General features: G+C 50.8%; 1 protein-coding gene across 4 annotated transcripts in view; it reads right to left on the bottom strand.

The window, feature by feature from the left end:
* Nucleotides 1-24,591, bottom strand: part of ACAN (aggrecan) — a 64,702-nt gene extending 40,111 nt beyond the window's left edge. For 3 of the 4 annotated variants that reach the window (XM_073801386.1, XM_033852110.2, XM_073801388.1), the window contains exon 1: nucleotides 24,234-24,591. The gene's annotated coding sequence lies outside the window, so the exon portion shown is untranslated. Of the gene's footprint in view, nucleotides 1-1,623; nucleotides 1,719-24,233 lie in introns of all 4 variants that reach the window. The other variant, XM_073801387.1, reaches the window with a different exon arrangement.
* Between the last annotated feature and the right edge of the window lie 1,586 nt (nucleotides 24,592-26,177).

Here is a 26,177-nt window from a genome sequence, read left to right as displayed (position 1 = left end):
ATGTGGCCGGGACAGGTGGTCTTCAGCCTCTAATCGAACAGGAAGTGCTCATTCCTTCACGGGGTGACCCACCCATGGCTGGACAGCTCCAATTGTGCTCAATATATTTCAAGACGGAGTCAAGGTGACCCACCCCTATTACAATTTCCACCCATGAGTTCTCCCCTCAGGGACCACACTAAACAAGCCCACTCCTCTTTTATGGGACTCACGCCAGATCTTCAGGGGTCTAATCTGCTCTCCCATCTGCTGTTCTCCTATGGAGACATTCCTAGTCCCTTCAAATGTTCCTCATGTGGCTTCTCCTCCCTCCCTGGAGCCACAGAAGGTCAAAGCTGGGATAGACTTTAGTGAACATCAAGTCCAACTCTTCCATTTTACAGGTGAAGAAACCGAGGCCAAAGGAGGTAAGTGATTTGCTCAAGGCCACACAGTAAGTTGGAGATCGAGCCAGGACCAGCGTTCTGGTCCCGAGTTCTCAGGACTGGCTGTCTTAATGCCAGGTTTGTGAGCTCCACAAGGCGGCGACTGTGTCTGCTTGCTCCTCACTGTCTCCCTGGCCCCCAGCAGAATATCCAGCAAAGAGAGAGGGCAATTAGGAAATATCTACCAAATGAATGAATGAATGAATGAACAAATGGAGGCCCAAGAACCTTAGAAGTCACCTCCTTCAACCCCAGGCCTCTGAGGGAGGAGGCTTGGGCTGGAGGCCCACATTCGTTGAGCACCCATGAGGGACACAGCCCTTTGAGGCAGACTATTTTGCAGTCAATAAATCTCAGCTAGAGACATATATTGCTTGCTTGTGATGCGCACAGCAGTAATGATTAATGCTAGTGCATCAGTACAGTGTGTGACAGTGTGTGACTTTGGGAAGGTCATCGTCCAGGTGCAGCCCAGGAGTGTGACCCCCCCAGGGTCTTCCCTTCCCAGGGGTCCAGGGAGAGCCAATGCTTGAAATTGGTCACGATGGGAGTATTTACACCATGGAAATCAGGAAACACTACAAACAAGGGCTTTTCTTTTTCTTCTTTCCTTTTCTGAGAGTGGGCTTACCAGCACACTCCTGGAAGTTACTAACACTAAATAAAGAAGGCAGCCGGCAGAAGGGTCATGAGCACTTCTCCTTTTCTAATGAAGCCTTATTCGTCCTTCGTTTTGCTGTCCTGCATGAGTTCTGAAGCTGACCCTGAAACCAAGCCCAGTTTGCCAGCCTGAGGGCAGGGTGGGGTCACAGTCATCTCCATGTCATTATCCAGGCCCAGCCTGACAGCCACATTAGTGTGGACTCAGCAAATGTTTGCTGGTTAAGTGAATGTATTCACTCCCCCTTCCCTGACCCTGCAGGGCCCCTGTGTCCTCCGTGAAGCCTCATCAGGCCCTGCCCCTCAGTTCTGCTCTCCCAACTGTGACTGCTTGTACAGCCACTTTGGCACTTATTTTTCTCTATTGTTTTACATACGTTAGCTTGGCCTCATCATGCAGACTGTGACCTCCTTAAAGTTAAAATCAAGCCTTAACTGAAAAAAAAAAAAAGTCCTCCTGTGTTAATTCACACAGTGCGGGTCGGGTGGGGAGTGGGTTGGGGGTCGGGAACAACAAAAAATGGTATTTGACACCTACTTGTTAAATGAATGGGTGGATGCTGGAATTTAGTAGACTAGTTGACCAGTAAGATTTGTCAGTACCCAAGAAGCTCTGTGTCTGTGACTTAAGTCCTGAGGAGAGATTCAAGAGGACCAAGGTCAGCCATTCCCGTAGCCACCAGCCTCCAGCACATCATTTATTTGCAGGCTAACTTCCCAGTGGTGCCTCTTCTCTTACCATTCATGGATCCATGCATACAAGTGGTGGTGTATGCACTTGAAATTGGAGTTTTAAACCCAGCATAGGGGAAGTGGTAGGGCTCCCACACCAAGGACACATCTGGCCAGAGTGACCCCAACTGCAGCTGCTAATTTTCCACATATTCTAAATAGACATGGTGGGGGGTGGTGTGCAAAAGGGGAGCCAGGAAACTGATTCCAGGAGAACATATACAAGCTCTCAGTTTTCCTAACTGCAAACTGGAATCAGAATGCAAGCTTCACCCCAGGAACACTGTGAAGGTAATTTTCATGGATGCTAATACTGTTTTTGTATTCCCTTCTCTTTCTCTTCTCTCCCTATTTCGTATTCTCTCTCCATCTATATCTTTTTCCATATAGTTGATTTCCTTATTCCTATTGTGTTACTTGCTTGGTCATCACCAAAGCATAGTAAATTCTGCAAATGTTTTCCTGCTTTCTGGGCAATTAAGTGGGTCCTCTGAAAAAGGCTGCTGGCAGTGGGTGGGGGGCTGTAGATCGACCTTTCAAGCCCATAGTTTTGTGTAGGATTGGCCTCAAGCAGCACTGTGCTTAGACAGAAGGGCACAATGAGGTGGGGAGGAAGGGTTTTCCTCTGAGTTGCTTATAGCCTAGCGGATGGAGACAAACCTATACCCAGAGATAGCAGACATCAGTGAGTGGACGCTGGATCCTAACCTTGACCCTGCCTAGAATGACTGTATGACCCCGAGCGTCAGTTTTTCCATCTTTGACATGGGGCAGAGTGGGAAAATTGGCCCTGGAGTTCTCTGAGATTCTAAATGCCAGCTCCACACAGTTCAGAAGAGAGACTCATTTGATATGGGGTCAGAGTGAGTCACATCTCACAGTCACATCACAGCCTCCCCCATGGTTAAGAACCAGATCATCTGTTACTTGCCCCTGCACCAAGAACAGCATTATCTGGGAAAGTTCAAGCCCACTTGGAAAGATGTCCCTTGTGCCCTCAATGTGCTGGGGAAGAAGTGAGGGGCAGCAGGATGCAAAGAGGGGAGCTGTGAGGTTGTGGGGGTCCTGCCTAAGTCTCAGGGGAATTAGGGGAGGCTCTAAGGAGAGGAGCAAGGCTCAAGTGGTGGAATTGGGAGAAAAAATAAAGAAATCAAGAAATGACACAGGTCCATACCTGGTATCTCTGCAAATGTGGCCATGGGCTTATCTCCCAGCAGTGCCCTTGGCTTGGGTCTGGCCCTGCACTTTCCCATCCTTCCTTTTGCTCACACAGTTTGTTCTTTCCAGAAGACTCTACATCTGTAGAACAGCTCTACATCTGACCTAATCATAGCCTTCTCTGAACGCAGTGCAAATACTGCCTCCTGGGAACTTCCAGGTACCCTGGCCTGAAACCATCTCCTTTCCACCCATGTTCTTGTCATTCCTTGTTGTTACCACCAATTAATTAACAAATACATCCCAGCTTGTGACTTCTTTCCCACCGCTGGTTTAAACTACCAGGCCAAGCACTTATGGGGGTGTGTGGGTGGCTGGGTGGCTGGGTGGAATGGCTTGGGTGGAGGGCAGGGCTGTGTAGTGAGAAGATGGCTGTGGAGTCACAGAGATGCTGTTAACTCGCAGTCCTGATACTTATGTGGGAACATAAAATCTTGGCCCAATTATTTAACCTCTTGAAGCATCGGTTTCCTTACTTCTAAAGTGCTGATCAAATAGGATCTATCGCATAGGGCTTTCGTGGGGATTAAATGAGAGACACTGTGTGGCTCTCAGTAAATTTTGTCTCCTTTCCTAAGTCTTGTCCAACTGAATCCTCCCTCACTGAGGAGGGAGAAGAGAACAGCTGCATCATGTACACCCATCACGGCATTCAGTCTAGCATAGACGCACTGAGCACCTGCCGTGGTTGCCGAGGACAGGGTTCTGCATGTAGTAGCTCCACAACCAACACGTGCTGACTTGATAAGAAGTTACACCCAAATACAGTTTATGCCTCGATCTAATTTAAATGATGCCCCATGAGGATGGTCTTTTGATCCGCAATGATAACAAACCATGGGACCCCCTCCCCCACCAACTAGGTTAACCTAGGCTCATTCCTGCATTCGCACCAAGCCTGGGCACAGGATGTGGGTTCAAGTAAAATTCTGGACTGTAAGTAAGATCCTAATGCTGTTGGGGTCGTATCCAGTGACACAAGACCTGTCACTCTCAGAGCTTCTCCGTGTTCACTGACTGAGGGCAGTCCTCCCGGTTCCACCCTCCAGCAACAGTGAGTATCTTACAGTCAGAATCAGCTTATACAGTGGTTTCAGGGACCATCTGAAGACTACCTTTATGAAGGGCTTACTATGTGCCAGGAACTATACTCTGATCATAATGGTACATAACGCCATGCTTAAAAAAACCTTTCAAAGGTTGGTTTTGTTATCCTCACTTTACAGATTGTGAGATGACTGCTCAGAGAGGTTAAGCAACTTGCCAAAAGTCACACAGATAGTAAGTGGCTGAACTTGGCTTGGAACCCATGTCTTATGGCTATAAATTCCATGTTTCTTCTCAATGTTCCCAGCCCCTCTACATTCATTAGTTTTACTCATTCATTCCACTCTTCAGTCAACAAACATATTTAAATTAAGGGGAAGATAGGGGATGTTCTCATTAAATTTCAGATCCAGAGGGTTTTAGGGATTGGTAGAGCGTAAAATGAGTCCCTAATTAGTTCATCAGAGGGAAATCCACATTTACTCCAGCTCTGCCCAGGACTACAGAGCACCTGGAATATGGGCAGGGCTGGGGGGATCTTGACAAAGATTAACACAGGGTCCAATCTGGAGAAGGTGAATTCTCAAGTGAGAGTCCTGACCTACTCTTGGACCTTCCAACAGCAGGGAGGTCCCCAGCCAGAGCTCCGAGTCCTGTCTTTCCCTCTGTGCCTAGAAGTCCAATGGAGGAATGGCCCCTGCAGCCCAACATGGCAGCTCTTCTCCAAAGTCCTTCAGGCAAATTGCCTGAGGGGGTCCAAAAAAAGATGGCCACTGCACAAATCCAATTCTGCTCTGCTGGGCTGCAGGCAGCCCTTGTTAACTTCTTTCCAGGGGTCTTCAGGGCTGGTTTTTAAAAGAGCTCCAATCAAGTCATTCTTGATTGAACGCGCCATGTCTCAGCCAGTGTCTGCAAAGGCATGAACATCACTTGCTTGTGAATAATTGGCCTCCTATCAGCCAACTCACCAGAAAAGTCAGTAGAGCCCTCCCTTGATCTGGGTGTTCTGGACCTTTCTAATGTCCCACCCTGCCACGTGAGGACCCTTGCCTCCACCAGCTAGAAGAACTGGCCAACTCCTTGCAGGGAGAGGCGACTCAAGGGAAGGAAGCCCTTTCTGAATTTCAGCTTCAGACATCAGCCCAATGAGCTATTTCTGCCAACGTCAATCTGTGGCCAAACTCCCTGTCCTTACCAGGGGCCAGGAGGATGCTGGTCCCACAACAAAAACAGCACTGGCCTTGGTTTGCTGAAGGTCTATGTAGGTTTGAAGGTAAGGGCCCTCCCTGCGGAGGTGGGTGATGTGCACAATGGGAAATTGGAAGGAGTAGACCCTGGTTCAGGGCACAGAGCACATAAAAGACTTTAGAAAACATCAATTTCTCCTCTCTCTGGCCTTTCTGTCGTGATTCCCTTCACCCACCAATAAAGGTCCTTGCTAGTAATAACTGACCTGGATCTATTGTGACAAGATATATTCTGTTCTTCATCTTCTCTCTGGGGTCTACTTTAAACCCCATGCAATTTCCTCAAATGGCCTCTTCTCAGTTTCCAGGGAGACAATATGGTTTGGGAGAAGGTGGGTACCTTAAAAATACAACCTGAATTCATACCGTTGACTCATCACTTGCTATCTGGGTGAGCTTGGGGAAGTCTCTTGGCAGCCCTGGCCAGAATATCCATGAATGAGGCCTCTGGAAATGGCTAATTTCCAATTAGGAGGAGAGGCAGGGAATGATGATTCCCATGACAAATTGCTCTAAACTTCTAATTTCCTTTAAATTATCAAACAGAAGCCTTTACGTCCCCTGAGTAGTCTGGTCCTGTCGGGTGGTGTCGCAGGAGGAGATAGAGGAAGGGAGCTTGTATCACACTGGAACCTTGAATGAGTCAGGGATGCTGAGCTCAGGTCAGGAGGGACAGCTAAAGCAAAAGGGATCTTGGCCTGGGCTTCCCTGGTGGCGCAGTGGTTGAGAGTCTGCCTGCCGACGCAGGGGACACGGGTTCGTGCCCCAGCCAGGGAAGATCCCACATGCTGCGGAGCGGCTGGACCCGTGAGCCATGGCCGCTGAGCCTGTGCGTCCGGAGCCTGTGCTCCGCAATGGGAGAGGCCACAACGGTGAGAGGCCCGCGTACCGCAAAAAAAAAAAAAAAAAAGGGATCTTGTCCTATATTTCATGGCAGAACAGGACGAATGTCCTTAGAATGAAGTCCAGCCTGTCCCCATGGCCTGTAAGTATCCTACATGATATGCCCTCGCTCCTGCACACACCTCATCCTACCTCTATTCCCAGCCACATTCTAGCTGTTTCTTATTTTTTCTTTTTTTTTTTTTTGCCGTACGCGGGCCTCTCACTGTTGTGGCCTCTCCTGTTGCGGAGCACAGGCTCCGGACGCGCAGGCTCAGCGGCCATGGCTCACGGGCCCAGCGCATGTGGGATTTTCTCGGATCGGCGCACGAACCCATGTCCCCTGCATCGGCAGGCGGACTCTCAACCACTGCGCCACCAGGGAAGCCCCTAGCTGTTTCTTGAACATAAAAACTTGTTTCCCTCTAAGGGCTTTTGTAGCTGCACTTCCTTCTTCCTGGTACACTTTTCTGGATCTTTCCCTAGTTGGCCACTCTTCATCATTTCAGCCTCAGTTCAAAGGTCCCTTCCCTGACCACCTTGTTCCCTCACCCCTACCCAGTGCCTCCCTATCATGTCACCCTATTACTGTTTATTTATATCATTATCATTATTAGAAATTATTGCCATTTTCTGTTTGTTTGTTTATTGTTTGTTTCCCCTCCTAGAATATACACTCCATGAGGGCAGGGACTTTTGTCTGCTTCGCTTACTACTCTACACACTTCAGGTGCCTGGAACAGTGCCTGTCACATAGCAGGTGTTCAACAAATATTTGCTGAATAAATGAATGAATGGTGCTTCATGATTGGGCAATGTTCTTTCTGGATTAAGTTCTGGAATGGAAGGAGTGTTAAGCTTAAGACTGATCATAACTGTTGCAAGTGATTTCAAAGCATTCTTGCCTCTGCAGTCCTGGAATATGTTGGAAGCTCTAGGAGGAAGGGTAACTCCAAATGTGGCGAACAGGGGTAGCCTAGAGCATGCCATGGCCCCTGGAAAGATTCATCCACCCTCCTCTCCTGTTAAGAGAGGACCAGGAGTGGTCAGGATGGGCCCAGGGACCACCAAGCAGGGAGTGGTGGGTGACCCAGGAGATAGCATCCAGGGACAAAACAGAACTCAGAGTCATGCTGGCAGCCTGATGAAGGCTGCTTTTCTAAGGTGCCGGGAGTGAGCCAAGTCCAGGGCTGGGAAGGAAGGCCAGCCATGATGGAACCTCCTAGGGTGGGATGGAAGCAGCCAAACCTGGCCCCGAAGCCTATGACTGGACCAGGGTGGGCACCAGAGGGAAGAATTCAGCTCAACACCACCAACCTTTCCCCGTTATTCCCACCTCTCCCCACTCCCAGTTGCAATTTCCTTGTAAAATCAGTTTAAAGTGGAGAGTGGTACACGGCAAGATTAATGGATCCTGATTCACTCACCCGGGGACACTGTGCTTTGCCCTGCTCTCTTTGTGGAAAAAAACCTGGTACTTGGGACATGCCCCTTCCTGTTCTCAGCCTTCCGTTCCAGCCCGGGCACTTTGGAGGTTTTCTCTGCATTAATTTCAGACGTTGTGTAAATATCAGGCCTGGGAGTTTGGAAGAGTATCCTTCAGCCCAAACTTTCCATCAGGCACAAGCATCTTTCTTGGGGCAGGAATCTTGGGCCAAGAACTGAGTTCCCTCAACTTGGCGCTGACCACCAACCTGGCAGGACAGAATGCTCCTTCCTGCAGGAGTTTGGGAAGGGGCTAGGGGACCAAGCATGACTCCTTGGTGGCCTTGCTGGGTAGAAACTGAGCCCAGGTTTCAAAAATGATCTTCAGTAATGGTTTCTAGAAGCCAAGGGTCCTTGCCAGAAAGGGCCACCAGGCATTTGGGGTTACAGCCAAATTCCTGAACAAAGCCGAGGGCCAGGTGCCTGAGATGCAGCTGAAAGGAAACAAGGGGCAACTAGCCCAACCTCTTAAACTCTAGGGGCGGATGCACGTTCTTGGAGTTTAGTCCTAGGGTCTAGTCATTTGGAATCAAACCTCATTCTTCTGACTCTAGTTTGCATGCCCTGATTCCAGGACTGGGAAGACTTCATAGAGAACATCCACTTAGCTCCTTTTGGGTCATGCTTCTCTTTGAGAGCCAATGGGAGCTGCAGACCTGGCTCCCAGAAGGTAATCTCTAAGCCCTTATTTAGCTGGGGGCCTTGGGCCATGCTGGATAGTCTATACTAACAGTGTGATTTACGGTGGGGGTCTTGGGTCATGTGATATCAACTTGACCTCTGGAGGGGCTGGAGACTAAGGTCAGCCATGTGGGTGGTCAGCCATGTCTATATGACCAACCTCCAGTGAAAACCCTGGACAGCCAGGCTCAAGTGATCTTTCCTGGCTGGCAACGCTCTATGCATGCTGTAACCCATTGTTGCTGGGAGAAGTAAGCATTGTCCACAAAATGCCCTGGGCGAGCACATCTGGATGCTCATGCCCGGTCTCTCTGGGACCCTGTCCTGCGTGTCTCTTCCCTTTGCTGATTTTGATCTGTATTCGTCTGCTGTAATAAACCGTAACTTGTGAGCATAGCAGCTTTGCTGAGTTCTTTGAGTCCTTCTAGTGAATTACTGGACCAAGAGGAGGTCTTGGAGACCTCCTGAAACTGCACCTTTCTGCTACATCAGGTTAGTTTGTCCTGCCCAGGGTGGTTCAGTGTGGGTTGAGTGGACAAGACAGTGGACAAGCCCTCTTCTTCCCACAGCCGTCCGTCAGTGACACTGCTTTCCCTTCTTGGTGCATGTGCTCTGAAGAGCCGAGCATTCTTTTTTTGGCCCTCATGTGGAAGGAATAATTGCCTTTCATCTGGAAAAGTTCCAAGGACTTCTTGGCCCTCCTCCCTCTCTCGTTTCCTCTGTCAAACACCCACCATGTGGAAAACTCTGCAGCAGGTGATGAGGGGGATTTAAGGAAGGACCAGTGTGAATCCACCCCTGGGGCTCACTGTGGGAGATTGGAGATAAGATATGGGAATAAATCCTACAATACAAGAGGGGAGCCTCTCTCAGTGAGAGGACTCCAGAAGCTGCAATACAGAAATCACTCCTGTTGGGAGGACGTGAGAGAGCTTTGAAGAAGAGGTGGTTTTTGAGCTGAGCCTTGAAAGATGAGGACACTCTGGGCATGTGGAGGTAGGGAGAGGGCATTCTAGGAGGAAGGGACCACATGAACAAAGGCATGGCGAAAGGAGTGGATCCAACTGGTGAAGGATCAAATAAAGTTAGAAACAAAGTTGGGCCAGATTCTGAGGAGCCTCCATGATTGGGCTAATGACTTTGGCTTTATTCTGTAGGTGATGGGGGGCTCTTGGGGGTTTGGGGAATGACCTGATCTAAGGTGTGTGTCAGGAGGAAATCACAGCCCCCACTATCTCTGCTGGCTGATCCTTGCTCTGTAAAGTTCCCATGGTGATCAGGTTCACCTCCTCCATTACAGCAGGAGCACATGCTCCTAGAGCATTTGTCTGCCTCTGCAGGGAGATTTCACCCACTGGGCTTGCCCGTCCTTGGGCCTCCCTCACCCACGAGCACCTACCATAACTACTTCCTCTAAAAATGGCTGTCTGTTGAAGGTTGAGCCCAGGCCGGGCACGGTGCGCAGCAGCAGCGTGAACAAACAAATAATGTCATTCAAGGCTCACAGTCATCCTGGGAGGGGCACCGTTACTAGTCCCATTTTTAGAAAGGAGGATACCGAGGCTCAGCGTGGGTAAATGACTTACCGTAAATCCCACAGCCAAGAATTGGCCGAGCCAGAATTCAAACCCAGATTAGTCTGACTCCAAAACCAGTGCTCCTAGCCAATTCTCTGCTTCCCATGCCCGTGCCAGGGATGGGGGCAGGTGCTGAGGATGCAGCCTGTCATGAGTCTGTTCTTATCACCCAAAGACCTTTGACAATCTGTGGCCTCAGCTTAAAGGCACGATTCAAAGAACGGACATTAGTTGTGTGCCTCCTACACGGGGAGGCTTCGCATTTTGACTCAAAGCACCAAGGCGCCTCGGTGCTGTAGAATAAGACCTCACGAGAGGCAGAGAGCTTGCTCTCTGAGCCCCTCACAGACCTCTCTGACTCTTGACTTGTTCAAGAATAGTCGGCGAAGAGGTGCAAACATCGACATGAGATGATGTTGCCCCCACCCCGTTCCCGTTTCCTCCCTTTCCAGCTGTCCCTGGTGTGTCCCCAGTTCTCTGCCAGCTGTTCCTGGCTGTGTAACTGTGCTCTGCAAGGCTGTCAGGATTATGGTGCCCAACAGCCTCCCGACAGGATGCCAGAGCAGCGAGCTTCATGAAAGCACCTTCTAGGGATTCATGCCATCTGCTGCCTCCCAGTCGGGGTTTCTTCAACAACATTGTCCTCACAAGAAAGTTACCTTTCCCTTTTTAACAAATTGACCTCCTTTTTAAAAAAGCTGTGATAAAATACACATAACATAACATTTACCATCTTAACTATTTTCAAGTTCATATATTTTATAGTTCAGTGGCATTAAGTGCATTCACATTGTTTCTTTTTTTTTTTTTTTTTTGCGGACCTCTCACTGTTGTGGCCTTTCCCGTTGCGGAGCACAGGCTCCGGAAGCGCAGGCTCAGCGGCCAGGGCTCACGGGCCCAGCCGCTCCGTGGCATGTGGGATCTTCCCAGACCGGGGCACGAACCCGTGTCCCCTGCATCGGCAGGCGGACTCCCAACCACTGCGCCGCCAGGGAAGCCCTGTTTCTTAACCATCACCACTATCCATCTTTAGAACACCTTTCATCCTGCAAAACTGAAATTCTGTACCCATTAAACAATAACTCCCATTTCCCCTCCTCCCCTCTCGCCCAGCCCCTGGCAACCACCATTCTACTTTCTGTCTCTATGAACTGGACTACTGTCTTTCCTTTTGAGGAGGCAAATATATATCTGTAACTGGAAACATCTAGAGATCTTTTCATGCTATTTCTATTGGACAGGTTCCATGTTTTTCTGGACTGTTTTTTATATCCAAGGAGGCCTTCACATACTCAGGGCTCTCCCGGGTACCACCTGGTCTCCAGCATCCTGGGACGCCTTCACATACCCCAGAGAGGAGCTGCACCTTCATGGGGTTGGGCTCTAAAGCCACACACAAGATGGAAACCAGGTACGATCAAAACTCACCTTGAAAATCTCTTAGGAAGGTGTCATGGCGGAGCCCCCCACATTCTCTCCTAAAGAGTTGAACACAATCATCTTTCTCCCATTACTGGGTGGGGCTGTTGTTTGTTTATCTGAGCAGCAGATGAATTGCGTATTAGGAGGGCCATGTTGTATGAGAAATACATGTCATGAAACACTAGATACACGTGTGGTGCCTCAAAATGCTCTCACTCAGAGAAATGAGGGAACGGAGGCCAACTCTGGGAGCAGCAAATTTGAGCCCCTTGTCTCTGGCTCACTGGGAACACAGACCCATCAGCGAATGCCTGCAGAGTTTCTTACTAAAGTGTGCTCTCTCCCAGTGACCACCACTGCACTGTAGCTGAGCCTCCAACCCAGGATAGCCTGATGCCAATTTCCCTTGATGGAAAAATTCACTCACAGCTGCACAATCAGCTGTACGAGGGCAAGGAACTAGGGCTCTCTGCATCACATGATGAGCACACATCACTTTCTCCGACCTAGCTTGTGGGCTTTCCGGAAAGTCAGGGAAAACTTTTAATTTCTCCTTTTGTATTCCCTACTGTGTCCAGTAGAGAGCCTGGCATGTAGAATAGTCCAATTATGGAAAACTGTTTACTGACTTGGAAACATGTTCACACTATATCATAAAGCTCAAAAATCAAGTTGCAAAATAATATGTAGAATGCATTTCCATTCTGTACTTATGTATACCTATTCACAGAAAAAAGACCAGAAAAATAAATAGAAATTTAACTCTGGTCATTGTTGGGGGAGAGTTTACAGTAGATTTTAATTTTTTCCATTTTGAGCATTTTTATTTCCTAAACTTTCTATGTTGTTCTCTATTATTTTTTAAAGGAAAAATGTTTCTAAAAATAAAATGAAATTTTATATCCTTTAAAAAAATCTAGGGGCTTCCCTGGTGGCGCAGTGGTTGAGAATCTGCCTGCCAATGCAGAGGACACGGGTTTGAGCCCTGGTATGGGAAGATCCCACATGCCGCGGAGCAACTAGGCCCGTGAGCCACAACTACTGAGCCTGCACGTCTGGAGCCTGTGCCCCGCAACAAGAGAGGCCCTGATAGTGAGAGGCCTGCACACCGCGATGAAGAGTGGCCCCCACTTGCCACAACTAGAGAAAGCCCTCGCACAGAAACGAAGACCCAACACAGCCAAAAAAATAAATAAAAAGCTGAGCTTATGTCCTTCTTAAAAAAAAAAAAAAAAAAGAATCTACATTCAGGACAATCGCAGTAGAAAATAAGCTTCAGTCCTGCCAGGCCGTTAGGAGAACTGGAGTTTGTGGGTCAAAGCCAATGGACTCCCCAGTGACCAAGGTGACAGCCAATTAGGGTTGGTGTGGGGAGGTGGGGAGGAGTGTCTCAGGGTGGAAGGGAGGAGGGAGACAGTTGTCTATGTGTTAGAAGTCTTGGAAACCTGCTGGGAAACAGAATTTTCTTCTGTCACAGTGAGTGTTCAACAGACTTTGGGCCCAAGGTCTTTCCAGCTCATGGCTCCCTCTCCTGAAGGTGGCCCTGACTCTGAGCCAAGGAAACCCCATGAAGTTCAAGGGCATGGTGTGCAGGAATAAACAGGGCTTTACACACACCCCCTGAAGGACAGGCCCCAGACTGGGTAACAAGCCCTGGTGCTTCTCTTTCTTATGCTAGATGTCAGGGTCTGGTCTGGGAAATTCATCTTCTCTCGAAGCACAGTGTACAGAATAGCCAGGAAACCATGAACTTTATAATCAGAGAGTCATGAGTGCAAGTCCTGGCCCTACCACTTAACAACTTTGCCTCAGTTTCACTATCTATAAAATAGGGATAATTAGACCTACTTCAAAGAGCTTCCTGCTGACGCAGCATGAAGTGTGTGTGCGTGCAGAGTTTGGTTCAGGTCATGGGAAGGCATTTATATCCTTTGTACTCAACTTGCCCAGTCTCTGGTTAGCTTACACGCACTGACCTATTGGAAGATATATCATTTATTTAATCTGCCTTCCCTGATAGAACTTCCTTTGTATCTTACAAATGAAGCATAGATCTAAAATATAACAGCAAGTCAATAAAGGATGCCATAGGCTGAATTTTGTCTCTCCCCCACCCCAAAAGATATGTTGAAGCTCTAACCCCCAGTACCTGTGAATGTGACCTTATCTGGAAATAGAATCTTTGCAGATATAATCGTTAAGATGAGGTCATTACAATGGTACAGTAGGCTTGCTGCAGTTTCCAGGTGTGTCGGGAGACTTGTGCTAGCTTCAAGGTGGCAGGGAACATAAGGCTCTTGTTGCATCCCTCAGGTCCCTTCCTGCTCCAAGCTTGTATGACTACCTTAAGAGGATAAGTGGGCAGGAAAGCAACTGAGGAACTTCCGTTTGGGCAAGAGGAGGCAGTCACATGATCAGCCAACCCACTGCTACAAAACGTCAGGTTCTGAGACACCAGGAACGGGTCCGGGGATATTCATGATGAACAGCTTTGAGAGTGTTTCGAGAGCACTTGCTCTGTGCTATGTACCTTGGTTTAGCTATGTTATCTTGCTTTATCCTCCCAATAAACTTATGAGGGGAGAGTCATTATACCCAATTTGCAGATAAGGAAACTGAGGCATGCAAGACTAATCAACTCTGGCAAGGTCACACTGCTGGCGAATTGGCCAAACTGGGCCTGGAGCCCTTTGACCTGACTCCACCCCTGGAAGACAGTGGCCTGATGGATTTCTTGGTGAGTCCAAGTGCTAGATGTCATCAGGAAGGGAACTGGGAATAAAATGTAGGTGACAATGTGCACCACAAAAGAAAGACAAGGTGGAGCTGGAGTTCAAGGAAGGCCTAGAGTGGGCCCAGAGTGGGCAGGGCCTGAGAGGACAGGTGCAGAGCTGGTTGGGGGTAATGTTGCTCAGTGTGGACAGTGAAGGTGCAGAAGACCTGCACACTGAGGTCTTCAGAATCATGAAGACGCTGAGCTCTGAGGCCAAGGAAACCTCGTCTTGTTCTCTATGCTCTCCCCGGTGCCTGGCCTACCTCCTACCATGTCATGGGTAGTGCTGGGACCCTGCAGCTTGAAAGATGTACAGGAAATGAGATGAAAGATAGCCCATGGTCCATGTTGGGTGGCCCAATGATAGAATTTGAAGCTCCAAAGGTGGTAGAACCTAAAAATGTAAATTTATTTCTAGAAGCAGCTGCTCCCCAAGACATTCAATTCATCATGAACTGCTAAGGAAAGCTTGGAAGGGGAGTGGCCATTCCTCTCCTCAGCTGGGTCCTGCTGATGGCAGAACATCAGCTGGCCCAGGTGACTATGCAAAGTCCCTGGGCCCTGGCCAGGGTGGGATGGGCCTACTAAGGTGGCTGGGACAGTGGGGACTGTTCTTAGACAGCCACCATGTTCTGGAGATAGAGCATTGGGAGCTGGGAGACTGGGCCCTTGTTCCAGCTCTGACAGCCACACCTCTAGCCAGGACATACTCTTTTCTAGGTCCCAGCTTTCATATCTATGACAAGAGAAAGATGCACCACACGATGGCTTTCAAAAGACATAAAATCAGAGTTGTTCTCATAGAACCTGACACAGACCCTCACAATCACTGCCCCTCTCAACTCACTTCCGTGGCCCCTGAGGGGTGTCAGAGACACCCGCCCCCATGCCGACTCCTTGTGGAGCATGGTTTGAAAATTACTGGATTGAAGTCACTCAGCAGACTTTGACTGAGCACCTACTGCATGCTAAGCATTTTCTAGGTGTTGGAGACAGAAGATGATCAAGACAGACAGGGCTCCTGTCCCATGCAGCTTTTGTTGTTGGAGGGGCTGGGAAGGGGGCAGACAACCACCAAGGAAAACAACCAAGCAGCAACTTTTAGATAGTGATAAGCTACAGAGAAAATGCAACAAAGGATTGCTGGGGCATTGGGGTAGAGGTGTTCAACTTCTTGAAATTGGGTGGCCAACTTAAAGGCTTCACCAAGGAGGTGACATTTGGACCTGAATGACCAGAATGAACCAGCTACGCAAAGTGATGTGGGAAGGGCATCCTGGCAGGGGAGACCATGTGGGCAAAGGCCCTGAGGTGGGAACGAAGTGGGAGGCCAGTGGCTGGAGGGTGGTGGATGAGGGGAGAGTGAATCGTGGATGCTGAGATGGCAGGGAGACAGCTCCTGAGGGCCTTGGGCCAAAGAAGGGGATTGGGCTTTATTCTTGGACCACATTGGACCACATCTCTACGGCCTTCTAAGGGCCTCTGCAATCCCCAGAGGGCTGAGGCAGGCATGATTGCTGCCTGCATCTAAGGGTAGGTCATCCCACAGGGTACTTGCAGTGATTGAGGAGTAGTCCAGACTAGTTGCCAGTTTCCAGCCATTGAAGTTGCCTGAGCCTTATCTGGTGTATATAAGAGTCTTGCTGACCCCCGTGGGTAAAGCCCGGGCGCTCCCAGGCACTGAGAGGGCAGAGGGAGCTCCTGAGAGACGAGCGATGGAGGCCGAGGTGGGTCGAGGGGGCAGTAGGAGGCCAAGGCTCTGAGTCAGTGCTAGGAGCTTCCTTGACTAACAAAGCCACTCCAATCCCCAACCCGGCTACATAGCAGTCCTCTCCCTCAGGGATGGGTTTGAAGACAATCTAAGCAATCAGGTTCCCTCACACCAGGGGGACCCTGTCTCTTAAAACATCACCAAAGCGAGTTACAGCAGAAGCCACTGCAGGCTGGGCTTAGGAAGCAAGTAGGAATCCCAGAATGAGGCTGCCCTAAGGGGAATTAAGGGCTGAGGAAAGGGCTGGAGAAGCCCCCTGGCTGGGCTGTGTGGGCCTGGGTGGGGGTGAAGCCCACCGATGGAGTGGTGAGGACAGGAGACAGAGACAGGTAGGTAGACAGGGCACCTCTTTGCTCAGCTCTGGGGCTGCCATTCCCCCCTGGGGATGCTACTCACTGAGACTTCTGGGAGACTGGTGCCCCCTGGAGTCGGACAGCCAGTAGAGCACACAGGGTTAGGCCTGCAGCCGATGGGGTAGGAGGCAAGGGCAGTCAGGTCTGGAGAGAGAAAGTGTTCAGATGCAGGACTCAGTCAAGGAGCCAGGGCCCCACCCTCCGGAAAACCACACTGAATGTTCTACCTCTCTCCCCATTTTTCTTTTAAATCCAGGAAAAAAAAGGAACTAAAATGAGCTTCCAACATGACCACCCTTTAAACGGAAGGTAGCAGGTAGGAGGTGAAAAAGGAGAGGTTGGGTCCAGCCTTGCCCTGGGGGTGGAGAGGGCTTGTTGGGTCAGTGACTGCATTTGAAGTTTAGGGTTTTAAGCTCTACTTGGTGGGGTCTCCCTTGTCCCGGGTTGGCCCTGGGGCCCTGGTGCAGCAGCCTCATTCCTGCTGCAGCATCAGACCTGGCTGACTGCCTAGATCAGCATCTCTAGACTGAGTCCCTCACTCTGCTCTAGGGAAGAAGAGTTCTCTGGTCACATTCAATGTGAGGAACTTGATGGAGATTTCCAATGCCCCTTAGCATATTGAGCAGTCCTGCAAGAAAGGGCACTTTTTATTCTGTTTAACCCTTAGGGATGAGATCCTTTTTACATGCAATGCTACTGACATCCCTGGAAGGAATGTTCTACTTTGGGGAACCCTGGCCTGGCTTTTTCTGCCCCTTGGGACAAAGGTACTTTAATCCAGGGTCAAGGACAATTGTGTTAAGGAAGAAGGGCCCCTGTCTCAGGCAGGAGAGGGGAGGCAGGCTTCCACTTTCTCACTCCCCTAAAGGACAAAGGTGAGGCCAGAGGCTGTAGTTCTGCCTGCAGGGAAGGGAGGACAAGTCACCTTGAGAGGCAGGGCTAGAGGGAGGGGCTTAGAACCAAACACAACAGGAGGAACTGTTTTGGGCTTTAAACTAGGGGTTCAGAATCAGGACTGCATTAGAATCACCTGGGGAGATTTTGAAAAATGCAGATTACTAACCTGCCCCCCACTATCAACAATCTCTGGGGGCACATGAGGCCTGGGAACCCTTGTTTCTCAAAAGCTCCTTAAATGTTTCTGATTCTAGGGACAGAGGTTACCTCTGGTGACAGCCTTCCAGGCCCCTTTTTCAGTGCCTCGTAAAACTGGCAAACATCTGCTACATCCCTGAGTCATCCTAAAATCCAGGTGTTCCCCTGAACCATCTGAATAAGCATGTCAAAGCGAGGGGGTTTGGTCGGGAGGCGGAAGGAGCACCCTTGATGGGGAAGGGAAGTAGCGGAGGGAAGGTCAGGGAAGATCTAGGGTTTGTTGGGGAAAATACCCCTACATATGACCCAGAGTGGTGGCCAGGACAAGGAAGCCCAGGTTTCTTGAGAGAGACGGGAGTCTGGGCTCCCCCCTTGCCTTGGACATTTCTCTTCTAAAGGGTTTTCTTCCCCAAAGCAACCCTGGGGCCAGGAAGGACCCTGGAAGGACAGAGTCAGAAGGTGGCCCAAGGGTGGGCAATGGGTGGTCCCAGGACAAAATGTGTCCACAGTTGGATGGGATGGCACAGTGTTTATGTGACCTAGCACCTGCTATTACTGGTTTGGACGTGACATATGATGTGGAGGGAGGAGCCTCAGAAGCCTGGTTAAAGCCGTGGCTCTGCCAAGAGCAGCCTGTGCCCTCCCAGTCCAAGGCCCTCCCCTCTCTGGGACTCGGTCTCTTCACCTGCATGATGAAGGAGCCAGGTGATTTAAATGTCTCCTTAGTCCCCTGTGCTCTAATGCTTCATGATTCTGAGAAGCCTCAGGGAAGTTTGCTGATTTCCCAAATCCACCCATTTGGCTAGTGGCTTTCAGTTAGGCCTTAATTTGTTGTGATTTCAACTCCATGTGGTTGAGTAATGGTTCCATTTTAAAGAAAGGAAAATGGAGGTATTCAATGACGTGCCTGCACTGAGATAAGTCTCCAGGTTCCTGATCCTGATTTGGTCCTCTATTCAGCAGCTTCCTCAGTTCTGATGTCCCATTCCTACCTCCCTCCCCCCATGGGGATCCTGCTCTTGGGACTGTCACAGCTCAATGGCTCAATGGCTGTACCTGCAGTTCCCTCTAGAGGGCGCTGCTGCCTGGTGCGGTAACCTGACACTAGCAGGCACTGGGAACCAGAGTTCCTGGCTTCTGGCTTTCTTGGGATAGAGTGGCAAAGTGGAGGATGCCTGTTTGGGTGTTGCTGGCACTTTCCTCGTCAAGAATTGAGAGGAGTTTATAGTGCAGTGGTCCACTGGTTTGTTCATTCGTTCATTCAGACTGTGCCCAGCACTGGTTTGGGCACAATGCACACCAGATACAAAAGAGTCCTGCTTGGGCTTCACAGGCACCCCTTCACAGGCACCCCTTCCTGGACAGTAATTTCTCACTGGATCTCAACCTATGAGGGCAGGGCTTAGTATATCCATTTTACAGATAAGGAACCTGAGGCTCAGAGAGGTGAAACAATTTCCCCACATCACACAGCCAGTCAGTGCCCAGTTCACGTGACTCCAAGTCAGTGCTCTTCCCCCTGCACACACTGGAGGATGCACACATTGGGCTTCTTGCTGCAGCTAACCGTTCTCCCATCTTCTCACCCCTTGCTGGGAGCTGTGTGTGTGAAGAGGTGCTGACCCTGCACCCCCAGAAGCAGAAGGCATTATTGTGGCAACCGTGTCCCAAACAGCAACCTTCTTTGACCTCATGATCACATGTCCGTACCTGCTGATACTGTAACTTTCCATAGTGGGACCTTTAAAAACCTCAGATAATCATAACAGCTGCTATTTTATTGTAGGTCTACTCTGTGTCAAGTCCTTTATTTGCTTTATCTTGAATTCTCTCAGCTGTCTCACAAGCCCAATTTCACAGGTGCAGAAACTGAGGCTCAGAGAAGATGACTTGTCTAAGTGCTCATAGTTCGGATTTCAACCTGTATCTGGGCCACCAGAGTCCAAGTTCTCTCTACTTCACCTCTGTGCCCCTGGCTCTTTTTTCATTTGTTGTCTCCTCTTTATTGCCTGCCAAACTCTCCCTTCTTGCCCTCCTACCCCCAGCTTACCTTCCTGCTGTTACACACAGTTGGGCATGGCCTGACCCAATGACTAAATGAAGATCTGGAGCAGAGTTTCTTAATCTTGGCACTAGGGACATTTGGGGCTCTATAATTCTCTCTTGTTGAGGAGAAGGCACTGTCCTGTGCATTGTAAATGTTTAGCAGCATCCCTGGTCTCTACCCACTAGATGCCAGTAGTATCGCTCCTCTCCCACCGTGACAACAAAAATTGTCTACAGACATGACCAAATGTTCCCTGGGGGGCAAAACAGCTCCCCAGTTGAGAACCACTGCTTTATAGAAATGAGGGGTCAGGGTCAAGTTGATTATAACCTGTCTTCCCCTTTAGACCATGAGTGGCTGGAGGGCAGGAAGAGTGAATTGTTTTATTCACTGCTGTGTTACCCACACCTAGTGCTGTGCCTAGCATGTGACAAGTGCTGCTGAAAGAAGAATGAATGAATGAATGAATGAATGAACGAGTAGTTTCCACGGGCATGGTATGTTTCAGGATGAGGGCCTGAAGGCCTAGGTTCCCTTCCAGATCCTCACTGACCTGTACTGGGCTGGCCTGGAGCACAGTACCTTTTCCTCGCTAGGCATTGGTCCCCTTTGCCATCTCTTAAATAAGGGTCCTCACTGGCCCTGAAGCCCTGGACGTCTGTGGCCTGGGAACTGCCATGTTCCACCTCAGAGGCCCAGAGTGCAGGGGTTGAGGAGAGGGGCTGTCTCCCAGGCTGGACATTAAGATCTGCCCAGTCTTGAGTTTCTCCTTCCTACTCTTGCTCCCCAAGTCAAATCAATTACAGAGAGACGGGAAGTACCCCCCCCCCCGCCCCGCCCCAAGACCATATGCAGCAGAGGTGGCTCCCTTTTTGGGTGTGTGTCTTAAAAGGAAAAACATGTAACCTCAAAGGTAACCAAATATCCAAATCACGGTGCCCAGCATCACACACCCCAAATCCACCTATTCATGAGTTTAACAAAAAGCTTCTTTAGGATACACTGTAAGGCCATTGAGAGGGAGAAAAGTCGCCTCTTACACGCCCAGGCCAGCCCACAGGGCCGCCCTCCCAGCACACACATACACACACTCACACACACACACATACTCGGCCGCTTACAAGAAGGCTCTGAGTTTTTAAAAGTAAACTCTACCGTTTCCGTTCTTGCCCTGGATTCAACTTTTTAAAAAAGGAACCGTTTTACCGTTTTCCCTACAAATTCCCGTCTCTCTGGTCCTCCCTTTGCCTCAATCCCGCTCCCTCCCTCTACCCCTACCCTTGCCCACCCCCAGCAACTCATCCTCTTCAGTCACCACTCCAGCTCCCACCATGCCCAGGGGCCCAGACCCCCTGACAGGGACGGGGCTGTTCTGTTAGGTCAGGGGAAGGAGAGCAGCCTCCCCAGGGGAGATGCCACACGGACAGCCCAACCTTTGCCCCCTGGAACAGGGCTTTCTTAAGGAAGGAGGGTGGTAGTAAAGCTCCCATCAGGACCCAAAGCATGGCCCACAGGCAGCCTGGTGACAGCAGGAGAGGATGGCTCCCGGCTCCCATTTCAAGATGTGTTCCCATCCACAGACCCCCTTTACCAGGGCAGTCCATTAGCCCTGTCCCTTCTTCTGCTCCACTTGTAAGCAGGCTTGTCCTCTTCCTTGAACTTGCCCTTCACTCCCACCTCCAGCTTCCATCCCTCGCTGCCTCTACTCCCATGATACTTAAGGGTTTTGTTCCTATAGGGGCAGCAAGGATGCCCCAGCGCCTGCCAGCTGGAGCCACAAGGTAGGAATTTCTCAGAGACAGAAATATCATCAGGATCAGAGTCTTCCAAATTCTTTTGATCACAACCCGCAGTAAGAAATACATTATACAAATATCAAATTTGTGTCTATTTGTGTGTATACATATATATTATCAACATATATACACTTATGTAGACCTGCATAAGTATATATCAGAAAGAAAAGTTTCCAGAAGCAATACTTACCTTTATGACACGGGAGGCACTATGAGATTATTCTTTCCTATTTCATTAAACCTCCACGAAATTGGTTTCAAAACCAGCAGTTGGACCACTCCTGTTCTAGATGTTCATGTGGGAGCGGACTAAAACTGACACTCCGAACAGGGTCCTGCGGGCTTCCCCTGGCTCAGCTGAGGTCTTCCTAGTATCCAACAAGAAGGGCCTTGGGGGGACCAGGTTCTAGCAGGGATCATTAAAAAAATCCACACCAAAAGTTGGACACACGGTCTTTTACTAAGACAGAACTGGGACCCCAAAGGGGCCTAGAAACCACTAGAGGAGAGGAATTCAGGTTTGTGGTACCTGCTGAGAGCCAAACAAGGCACCCACACTGGGTCTTTTAATTCTCATAAAAATCCCCAATTGGAGGTTTTCATCCCCTTTTTAGAGAAGAGGAAACTGAGTTTCCTTTGTCAAGGAAACCTTGCTTGACAAAGTCATGTAGCTAGTAGTTGGCCGAGCCGGGATTTGAACCCGGGTCTGCCTTGGCCGGCAGGCTGCCTGCCCACCCACATGGCTCTTTCCCACCAGCTCAGCAGGTGAGCTCTCTCTTGGACTCCCTCTCAGACTGGGGAGTCTGACAAGCCATTCTGGGTCTGGGAGGATGGAGAGTGCCCCATCTTGGCAGGCGGGGGTACAGGCTGCCTGGGATAGGAGTGTGTGTGTGAGAGGGTGACAGGGGCAAAATGTGTGCCTGGGTGTGAGGAAAGGCATGGGGACAGGTGTGGCTCACACCAGACAGCGCAGGAGCTCACCCCTCAAGCGCACGGACTTCCTCCAAAGAAGTAATAATATATGTTGTTTTCCCCTCTGGATTCTTTGCTCTTGTGTTGATCAGAGGGCTTTCAAATAATAAAGGAAGAATGCCAATTTAAGTATGATTTTCACTGAAAATTCTAGGAAGGAAAAACTTCTACTTAAGATTAAAATCAGTAATAATAATAATATCGAACAGCTTTGAGTACTTGTCCAGTGGCAGGCACTGTGCTAAGAGCTTTGCTTGGGTCACATCACAGCTTCTGTTTATTGAGGACCCGCTATGGGCCAGCACTGAGCACAGAGCCTGGCACCTAGGTGGTGCTTAGTAGATGTCAGAGAATGAATGAATGAATATACCAGGCATTTAGCTAGAAACTGCACAGAAATACATCGAATTTAAACACAACTTGATGTAACCTGAGGAATTGCAGCATTTCTCTGAGAGAGATTTTCTTCCTTTTGATAATTCCTCCATCCAAAACTTCTTAAACTGGAGAGATCTTTTGTTCTGTAATTTTTTCTTTCAGGTTAGAAGCGTCTCCCCAACCCCACACTCCCACCCCTAACGAGCTTTTGGGTTTTCTCCCCCATTGCTTTTCCATTCCTGAGTAGTCTCTTCCTGGCTCCGTGACTGACAGGCCAACACGCCAACATGGATCTTCACAGAGCCTCCTAAGCCCCTTTGCCCCTTCTCCCTGGCAGCCCAGAAGACAAGGAAGAGAGAGGAGGATTTGATCCCAGACCTCCGGACCCTTCAATCAGTACTTGTGATCAACTATGGCCTCAGAAAACCTAGATTCTAGTCCTACCCCTACCCCTAAGTCACAGTACAACATTTAGTGAATGATCACACCTTTCTAGGTTCACTTTCACTTATCATGAGATGAGATGAGTGTGTTTCAGACTGTCAGCTACCCGCCCACCACAGCATCCAGGAACCAAAATGCCACACTAACCCAATTCAGCTTTGCATCTTCCTCCCTTCCCTCCTGGTAGCCAGCCACCCCCCCCCCCCCCCCCCCACCCAGCAGAACTGGAATTTACACATCAATCAAAATGCAGAGACCTGGGTTCCTTAGTGGTGAAACCCTAGAAAAACCCCATCAGAACCCCGCTATGACTGCAAGGAGGAGAATGATGAAGAAATTTGGGTTGGATCTTGTCCCCCAATAGGAGATGACTCCCACCCCTACAGTTTGCTGTAGCCTAGAATGTGGCTTCCATTGGCATTGACAACTGCCTACCCAACCCCAGGGGTAGAAAGGGTTCCTGCTCCACCATCACTGGCTTCTTCTGCAGAGGGATCCAGAGATGGAAAGGCAACCCATGGCCATGTGTCCTCCCCTCCCCTCCTTTTCCTTGAGAAATGCCCCTTCTTGGTGGCATGTTCAGAGCGCTGCTCTTGTCTCCCTTGCTGGCAGCTCGGGAGCCCTGTCCCAGGCTCTGCCAATTCCTCCTGGCTTTCCCGCACCCCTCCGGGTGCCCAGTGGCCAAGGAAGTGGGACCAAAGGGTTCTCTCAGCCTCTACTTAGGCACCTGCTGGGTATCTGACACACTGCCGTGTCATTTCGTTTATTCCTCAGCCACTCTGCTGCTGAAGAGGCCTCCTCCTTCCCCACTGACAGAGGGCAGGCCAAGGCTCAGGAAGATGAAGCAACTCCCCCAGCTCAAAAATAGCACAGCGGGATTTGGACCCACAGTTTCCTGACTCTGGAGCTGCTACTCTGTCCACTATGGCTCCTCCCAGACCCTGGGGCTTGAAAAGTGGGTCCCTTAATTCTGGGGACCAGGAGACAAGAGCCCCTCCTCACGTGTCCCTTCTCCCCATTCACTCTGAGTCTGCAACAGCCAGAAAGTTTGCTCAAGTCCACTGCGGACGCAGCCGGTGGATGTCGGGGCCCCCAGCACACACCTCCCAGGGGGGTGGGGGAGACGGAGGCAGCACAGCCTCCAGCACAGAGGGGGCAGCCACAGCACCGCTCCCGACTCGCCAGGCGCCCTGGGAGAGCCTCTCTCTGGAGGGCAGGAGACGGTTACCTTGAAGAGTTGGGCTCCCTTCTCCAAGAACTTCAGTCCCATACACTTGGCGAGGCAGCGGGGTCTCCTGGGGCCAGGAAGCCCGGGTCTCGCCGCGCACAGGCGGAGACGCTCTGGGAGGGCGCTGCGCACTCCTCCTCCTGCCGGCGTCCTGTCCGCAGGTCCCCTCGGGCGGTGGCCGCAGCGGCAGCGTCTGGGTTGCGGAGTCCCGGCCGGCCTAGGGAAGGGACACTGAAAGGCGCCCGGAGCCCCCTGGCACCCGTGTCAGATGCCGGCCGGCGAGGGTGCTGAGAGAGAGACTTGAGCAGCGCCGCGCGCGTCCTCAGCTCTGAGAGCCCCCTCTGGAGCAGCGGGAAGGTAGGTGGGCGGGCGGGCACGGCGCGCGGTGACACATACATAGGGGCGGGCGGGGGAGGGGAAGGCCCAGGAGCGGGGCGGGAGGGGGCGAGCGCGAAGGGAAACCCCACCCCCGGGGGACCCGAGGGGCGGCCGACAAAGGGAGGGGAAGGCAGAGGCGCGGACCGGCGCGCGGCTAGGGAAGCCGCCGGGCGCGCAGGGCGCGAGAGGAGCGCTCCCCGCCGCGGCGCGGCCCCGGCGGCCCCGGCGCCCGCCGGAGGACGGCGGCGCGGGAAGGGCTGGAGCGCCCGCGTCTGCAATGCGGTCGGCCGCTCCTCAGTCGGAGGGGCCCGGGAGGGCTGTACCCGCACTGGCAGCCCCTGCGGGCCCGGCTCTGCAGCCGCCGCGGCCGGACAGGGCTCCCCGGCGCCCGCGCGGGGGTCTGCAGCTGACGCCCCTCAAGATGCGATAGGGAGGGGCGTGGCCCCCTGCTCCCAGGCCACAATTAGGAAGGACCCTCCTGAAGAGCTGGCTGAAAGTTTTTGGGGATGGGGTGCGGCGAGATGGCAGGGGAGTGCGGAGCGGGGCTGGTGGTGGCGGTGGGGAGGAAGTTAGGGGACAGCTGGGAGGCGTGCTGGGGCTGGGAGCCTCAAGACCAAAGGCTGAGGGTTTTCAAAATCTAGGAGAGACCAAGGACATCTCAAATGAAGCAGGAATTCTCCAGTAGCTGCAGAGACCACCCTCCTTAATTTTGTTTCCACGCAAAAGAATAAAAGAACTGACAGATTTTGAAGACCTTCTGAGCTGGTTGTTTAATACACATTAATGTCTCATTTAATTTTCTCAAAGAGCCCAATGAGGTAAATACACGTAAATATTACAACTAATCTCCCCTTGCAAAGAAAAAAAAAAAAAAAGATGTGAAAACTGAGGCTCAGAGGGTAATGGAGTTACCAGTCAAGGTGGGGTTTGAATTCAAACCCAAGGTCATACTCTCTGCTGCTACACAAGCTGCTGGTTCAGCCTTAGCACTTTGGGGGACCCAGGCTGGCTGGTGGCCTTCAGGGTCCTTATGGAGGAAGCTGCTGGTGACTGACACTAAGATTTAGTGGCCTTGGTCAGTGTGGTAGAAGCCGCTAGACCCCTGATTGGGCAGGGACTGAATGGAGAAAGACAAGAAGTGGGATCTTTGCGGGCTGCCCATTACAGAGATAACAGACCCAGCTTTTCCTTGGCTAAAAGGAGTCGGAGTGCCTCACTTTCCCCAGCGTGAGTCCTCTGGAATTGTGTGGGTATTTTACTGGCCATCTCTTCTGCGGGGCAGGACTGGCCCTGGCCCAGCACATTCTCTGGAGCTGGCCCCCAACCCTTCCCTGCACAGGACAGTGAAGCCTAGGGAGGGCGTGGTGCCCACTCCACCCGCTGGTCCGGGGAGCTGGGGTTAAGGTGTTCCACTGGTTGGCGATTCTGGCTTCACCAGTGTTCTACCTGAGTCCGTTGGCTTCTCCGAGTCAGGTCGCTAAGTTGCAGAGCACTTTGGGCACTGCTGACAGGACAGTGACCAGAACCCCTTAGGTGGAAACAGCAACTTTCAAAGAAATGGGATGA

The sequence above is a fragment of the Tursiops truncatus genome, chromosome 2, assembly GCF_011762595.2.
Source record: "Tursiops truncatus isolate mTurTru1 chromosome 2, mTurTru1.mat.Y, whole genome shotgun sequence".
Lineage (NCBI taxonomy): Eukaryota > Metazoa > Chordata > Mammalia > Artiodactyla > Delphinidae > Tursiops > Tursiops truncatus.
Note: the sequence above shows the minus strand (reverse complement) of the source record. Positions and strands in the feature narration are given on the sequence as shown.